Source organism: Musa acuminata, chromosome BXJ3-8 (assembly GCF_036884655.1).
Source record: "Musa acuminata AAA Group cultivar baxijiao chromosome BXJ3-8, Cavendish_Baxijiao_AAA, whole genome shotgun sequence".
In the NCBI taxonomy this organism is placed as follows: domain Eukaryota; kingdom Viridiplantae; phylum Streptophyta; class Magnoliopsida; order Zingiberales; family Musaceae; genus Musa; species Musa acuminata.
Genome location: NC_088356.1, coordinates 20,814,715 through 20,822,327, shown reverse-complemented (window position 1 = coordinate 20,822,327; position 7,613 = coordinate 20,814,715).

The window sequence follows — 7,613 nt, the reverse complement described above, 5'->3', positions numbered from 1 at the left end:
TTAGACGCAATCTGCGTTTAGACGCAATCTGCGCTTAGACGCAATCTGCGCTAAGACGCAAACTGCGCTTAGACGCAATCTGCATTTAGACGCAAACCGCGTTTAGACGCTAACTGTGTTTAAACGTAAACTGCACTTAATCATAAGTAATCTTAGAATCGGTATTTGCATCAAAATAGTCTTTATCGAACGAACGCAGCTTTTGGTTTTAATCGCTGAAAAATATCCGCTGCACTAATTCACCCCCCCCCCTCTTAGTGCTCTCGATCCTAACAATTGGTATCAGAGCCCGGTTAACTCTCAAAAGGATTAAAACCCAAGAGAGATGGCTTACGCCGGAAACCAAGAGGGCCATTCCATTACACGTCCACCCATGTTTAATGGGACGGACTACACTTATTGGAAGACCCGAATGAGAATCTTTCTTATTTCTATGGACATTGATCTTTGGAATCTTGTCGAGAATGGTTTTTCAAAGTCTTCTCTTCCAATGATCGATTGGAATGATTTGGAGAAGAAGGCTTTCGCTCTTAATGCAAAGGCTATGAATGCCTTATTTTGTGCACTTGATAAAAACGAGTTTAACCGTGTTTCAACTTGTGAAACTGCGTTTGATATTTGGCACATGCTCGAAGTGACCCATGAGGGCACAAGTAGAGTAAAAGAGTCAAAAATCAATTTGCTGTTACATTCTTTCGAACTTTTTCGGATGAAACCGAGTGAAACCATTGGCGACATGTTTACCCGTTTCACGGATGTCGTCAACGGTCTAAAAGGAATCGGAAAGAGCTTTTCGGATTTTGAGCTTGTTAATAAGATACTAAGATCCCTTCCTAAGAGTTGGGATCCTAAAGTCACCGCTATTCAAGAGGCAAAAGATCTGCGAAATTTCCCTCTTGAAGAACTAATCGGGTCATTAATGACCTACGAAATGACTTGTAAAGCTCATGAAGAGCAAGAAGACATCCTTCCAAAGAACAGGAAGGATATGGCACTCAAAACTTCAGAATGCCACTTGAGAGAAAACTCAAGTGATGAGGACTGTGATGATGACTTGGCACTTCTAACAAGAAAGTTTAAAAAGTTCTTTAAAAGAAACAAGTTTAAAAATGATGCAAAAAATAAACTTGAACCCAAAAAGGACCAAGTAATCTGCTATGAATGCAAAAAACCGGGACACTACAAGAGTGATTGTCCCCAAGTCAAGAAAAGAACAACAAAGAAGAAGGCGCTCCAAGCAACATGGGATGATTCGAGCGCATCTGAGGAAGAGGAGTCCAACACCGAGCAAGTTGCTCATTACGCCTTAATGGCCATCGAAGATGAGGTAACAAATTCAATAGATGCTGATTTATCTTTCGATGAATTATTAAATGCTTTCAATGACTTATTTGACGAATGCAAGAGTATAAGTAGAAAATATAAATTGCTGAAAAAGATGCATGATAGTCTTACGTGTGAGTTTGATAAGTTAAAAGTCGAACATCATGATAGTTTAAATTCATGTATCAAATGTCATGATTTAGAAACTTTGCAAAAAGAAAACCTGCTACTCAAGGACACCTTGAAGAAATTCGAGGTTGGTAGCAAGTCATTAAACATGATCCTTGCAAACAAGGGTCACATTCCAAAAAGGAGCGGAATTGGATTTGTGAGAAGTCCTCACCAAAATCTAACCACCTTCATAAAAGGCTCCATCTTACATGTTCAACACCAAACCAAGTGCAACTTTTGTTGCAAATCTGGACACAAGACACATTGTTGTCCATTCAAGAAAATAAATCCAAACAAACTAATCTGGGTTCCTAAAGGAACCATGACAAATTCTATGCAACATGATAAGAAATGTAGATCTATTTATGAGGCACCCAAAAGCAAATGGGTTCCTAAAGATCATCCCTTCCTATAAAAACATTAAAATTTTAGGCCGGAGCAAGAAATAATATTCTGCTCCTTGACTCTCGATGGTCAGAAATCAAGAATCAAAAAGGAACTCGCAACGCTTAAGTAACAAATGGAAGTTATGAAATCACAAATACGATTTGGATACAACCTTATTAGAAACATATGATATCCAAATTCACATACCCCCTTGATCTTCAAAACCCGTTAACACTATCATCTACGAATTAATTCTTGTATCATGAAACTAAATATGTCATGATCTTAAAAGGGATACCAAACAAACTATCAACATACGTATGCACGTTAAAAGATCTATCTTGATCGTACAAGAGCTTCTTCCTTAAATAAAAACTCATACGAAATCATGTAACAAACATTATTTGCTCTGAAACTCTCCTCAAGGCAAAGGCTCCCTGATCAAATCATATTAGGTGCTCACTGGCTGCAGGCGGTGGCACCTCTCCAGCTGGCGGTTGCACCTCCAGCTATCACGGGTTGCCAGAGGTTGCACCGCTCCAGCCAGAGGTGCAACCGCCCGCAACTCTGCCTTTTTAAACCCACACTAGGGCCGGTTATGGAACCGACCCCAACTCACTCCCTTTTCCTCCTCTACTCTTCCAAGTCTCCTCCATTCCCATTTCACTCCTCTAAGCCTTCCAAATACCTCCCATTTCGGAGCAAAACATCAAGAATCCTTCCTTTTCTTGAAGATCTCACAAAGGTACTCTCTAAGAAGCTCTTAAATTCTGTTTTGTTCTTCATTTACTCTAGCTCATCATCATCCCTCTAAACAGCAGTAGTTATGGGATCTAGAAGATCCTCAAGGGACAAGGGAAAGAGGAGATTAGTAGAAGAGTTTGATTTCACTCTTTTCGATTCGAAATACCATGCTGAAAAATTTCCCTCTTTCGAACTTAGATCTATCAGTAAGGGAAAATACGTAGATCTAAATGAACTAAGAGACTTAGAGACCATCCAATGGTTTGCAAACCTAGGTCTACTTCTAATCTTGCAGATTAATGAACCCATCTATCCTAGGCTTGTTAGATTATTTTACAATAACATACAAATAGATGATGAAGGAAGGATATCCACCTATCTTTTGGGACAACACATCTCAATCACTGATAGGTTCATTTGTGATATGATAGGCATTCCCATAAAAAGCATAGGACTCTACTTTAGAGGATCATGGGATGATGAAAGTATTGGAACATCCTATATTGAAGCCTTAGGAACAATCTTTGCCAATCCTAACATAGCATTGGTTCCCAAAAGTTGTGAACATCTATTGCCCTTGAACACTAAGATACTTCATTATATCATGACTAGTATAATTCTTCCTAAACAATACCATCATGATGAAATAAGTCAACTAGAATTAGGAACTATGTACTCAATCATGAAGGGACATGACATCTGTCTTGGCTATCTTATTCAACAAAATATGTTAGAATTATCTAAGAAAGATATGATGCTCCCATATGGTGGTATAATCACAAGAATAATAAAAGCTTACGACATTCTAATATCACCAGAAGAAGAAGTAATGAAAGTAGATCGATTCAGCATAATAAACAAAAATCTACTTCACCGACTAAGATGTTACTATAGAAACGGTAACTGGGTTAGACTCCCTAGAAGGACTGATCACCCTCAATCTGAACCAGAACCGGAAACACCAGTATTTAGGGGTACTCAATCTCCTCCGACCCTTCCCTTTGAGGAAACACATCCAGTTGAGCAAACTCATACATCCATCGAAGAAATTGGGATTCGTATGGATCGATTCGAACAGAGACAAGAACGGATTGAACAAAGACAAGATCAAATCCTATCTGAGCTGCAGCAAATTCATAGTCAATTTGACTCCTTGTTTAGGCACTTTAATTTTCCACCGCATCAATGAACTTATTGAACACCTGTTGTTGTTGTAAACTTCTTATGATACTCACTTCTGATGTACTGGCTGTAAACATCTATTGTGGTAAAAGTTATCTCAGATTTTTGTGGTATCATTACTGTTTGGTATGTGATGTGTCCAAATTAAGAATGTTGTGCTTTGAAACTAAAAGTTTTTGAAAATCTTGTGTTTTGATTTCATTCGAAGAGAACTAGGAATGTTGATGTGTCCGAACAAATAAATTTGTTAAAATAATTTTCTTTCGGACTATATTGTATGATCAAATCACTTGATTTCCATGATTATATGTGAAAATCTGCAATAAAATCTTGTCCGAATGCATCTTATTTATGAAACAGATTTTCTCGTACACCTTCATGAAAATTGAGTTTCTGAAATAGATTTGATGAAGTGATTCATGTGTATGTATTCCATCCTGCAAAATCTTTACAATGGATTATAACACAAAGGGGAAGAAGTATTTAAAGCAATCTATGTAAAATTCCTCTATAAGCTTGCTATTATTATTTTCTGGTATCATAGTTACTATGCTTTTTGTTGATGACAAAGGGGGAGATATATATGAATTGATAAACACTGCCATGATTAGAAATACTATGAATGATGCTATAAACACTGCTATGATTATGTCATCCTTGCATCACCAAGAGAAATATGAACATGTGCTAAAGTTTGCATTATGCCCTGAGTTGATATCTTATCATGTGAAGCAAATGCAAAACTTGCTAGAATATTTCAAATGTGTGCATCATGTAATAAGTTTCACAGCTTTATATGATAATGTTCAAACTACATGATGAATAGTTACAAACACAATCATACAAACTTGATGATGTATGTCAAGCCCTGACATCATCTTTGAAGAGATACATCATGATGAGTATCATGATGGGAGTATTGATAAGTTTAACTGATCTAACTTATCAATACGTCACTTGAATTCTTAGGTCTTGAATTCAAGGTTGACTTATCTCAACTATGACATATAGACAGGGGGAGTTAAGGATAACTCCATTATCAATTGATTGTCATCATCAAAAAGGGAGAGATTGTTGAATCTCGGATTTTGATGATGAAGTCAATTGTCATTTGTTGTCTAATCTATGTGTTGAGATAAGTGTGCAGGATTAACTACGATAAAAGATAGACAAGCAGCAGGAGTTGCGCCGGAGTCAAGTTCATGATCACGTTGGGAGTTCGAGAGTTCGACGGAAGTTCGGACGGTCGTCGGAGGTTCTGCGAGAACAGATCCGAGAAGTCCAGAAGCTTGCCAAGCCAAGCGAAGCTCATCGGAACTTGCCAAATGGATCGTCGCAAAGTCCAGGAGTTTGCCGGAAGTCCGCAGGAGCATCACCGAGGGTTCATCGGATGATCGACGGAAGTTCGCCGGAAACTCGCCGGAAGGAGCGATTGACGCACCGAAGCAAAGCTGCAGAAGTTGTCTTAGATTTAATCGTAGTTAGCACGTTGATTAAGTTGGAAAATGGGAGGTGATCCCATTGGCTTAATCTTGGGGCAATTGGGCCCCTGAAAGACTGAAATTGGGCCGAATGGAATGAACCATTCGGACCCTGATTGCACCAGGAGGTGCAACCGCCCAGGCCAGGAGGTGGCACCGCCTGGGCTAGGCCTTCCAGCGAGACTGGGCGGTGCAACCTCCCCAGCCGGGAGGTGGCACCGCCTGAGCTCAGTCTTCGAGCAAGACTGGGCGGTGCAACCTCCCTGGCAGAGAGGTGGCACCGCCTGAGCTCAGTCTTCGAGCAAGACTGGGCGGTGCAACCTCCCTGGCAGAGAGGTGGCACCGCCTGAGCTCGGTCTTCGAGCTCTGCCAGGCGGTGCAACCTCTCCAATCAAGAGGTGCAACCGCCTGATCCCAGAATTCCGGGATTTGATTGTTTTAAGCTCCGAATTTGAATTGGGTTGGGGCCTATAAATTCCCCACCCATTCAGCACTGAAAAGATACAGACCTACACCGAAATCTTGATCTTTTCTGTGATTCTAAGAGCTCAAAAGTGTTGTAAAGCCTTTAAGTCTCCTCCTTCTGTTCTTCAAGTTTTCAGTTGTAAAGTGAGGAGAGAAAGGTCTGTAAAGGTTGTCTCCTGAGCCTGTCAAAAGGAGAGAAACTGTAAAAGGGAAGTTTGGCCTTCGCCTATTGAAGGAAGGCCCCTAGTTGACGTCGGCGACCTCGTCGGTGGAGGAAGCCAAAAGTGGAGTAGGTCAAGGCTGACCGAACCACACTAAATCTCTGGTTTGCGTTTATTTTTGAGCACTTTATCATTACTGCAAACCTCCTTCATTACTACTGCTCTCTGCGCTTTCACGAACAAGTTCTAAGTGCTGTTCTTCCGAATCTGCATTCAGACGTAAATTCGTATTTTCGTACATTACAGTTTACGTTTACGTTTGATTCTGCAGAACTGTCTTCCGTGCTTTTACGAACGAGTTTCTTTGCAGTTTACACTTACATTTTGATCCTAGTGATAACTGCAAACTGTCCTCTGCAATTTTACGAACGAGTTTCAACATTTAGACGTAAAACTGCATTTAGACGTAAATCGGCTTTCCTCGCACAAATCATATCTCAGTTCACGTTTACGTCTTGATTTCAACTGCATACTGCCTTCTGCGAGTATACAAACGAGTTTCAAAGTTCAGACGCAAATCTGCGTTTAAGACGTAAATCTGCGTTTAGACGTAAATCTGCGTCTAGACGTAAATCTGCGTTTAGACGTAAATCTGTTTTTTTGCAGATTACTTTTTGAGCTGTACAACAGCAGAACATTGTCTTTATACTTCTGCTTAAACTGCTCCTAGACGCAAACTGTGTTTAGACGCAATCTGCGCTTAGACGCAATCTGCGTTTAGACGCAATCTGCGCTTAGACGCAATCTGCGCTAAGACGCAAACTGCGCTTAGACGCAATCTGCATTTAGACGCAAGCTGCGTTTAGACGCTAACTGTGTTTAAACGTAAACTGCACTTAATCATAAGTAATCTTAGAATCGGCTTTTGCATCAAAATAGTCTTTATCGAACGAACGCAGCTTTTGGTTTTAATCGCTGAAAAATATCCGCTGCACTAATTCACCCCCCCCCCCCCCCCTCTTAGTGCTCTCGATCCTAACAATGAACTCTTGTAGAGGCAAGAGCACGATCATGCTGTTCCATGGGTCCTTTATTCTGATGGAGCAAACTCATCTTACATGGTGCCAAAGACGAAGGGAGTTTCTGGGCACATGCATCGTATCTTGGAGAAGCATTTAACGGAGGAACTAAGGCGACTCAACTTGCGGAGGCGAAGTTGGGTTCAAAAGGTCTTGGCACGAGGCAAGAGGATGCAGAAGCGGGTACTCTTGAATAATATGCCATAGTGTTGCCATTCAAGCTGCCATGAAGGAAGCGGTACACAGCGGAGATTGTGTTGGTAGGGGTAGAGGCCCAGGATCCAAACAATGGTTACCATTTTCAAAGAAGTTGGTGGACTTCGGGAGCTACTAGGCGACGAACTATCCTAGAGCGGTGCTTCATCTAGGTGTGACCCAAGAGTGGGTGGATGAAGGTCGATTGCCAAAGGAACGAACAAAATCGAAGGTGAAAGAGACCCTGCGATGTATTGGCAGAGGCCACACATGGAGGGATCACAATTTGAGTTCATCCCACAAGGATCAGATTGTAATAGAGATGTCAACAGGAGGCGACATGGTGTAGTGGATCATGGTGGAACAGTTCGTGGCAATGCGATACACATGACATAGTCCCGTGAGGGATTATATCATACGGAGGT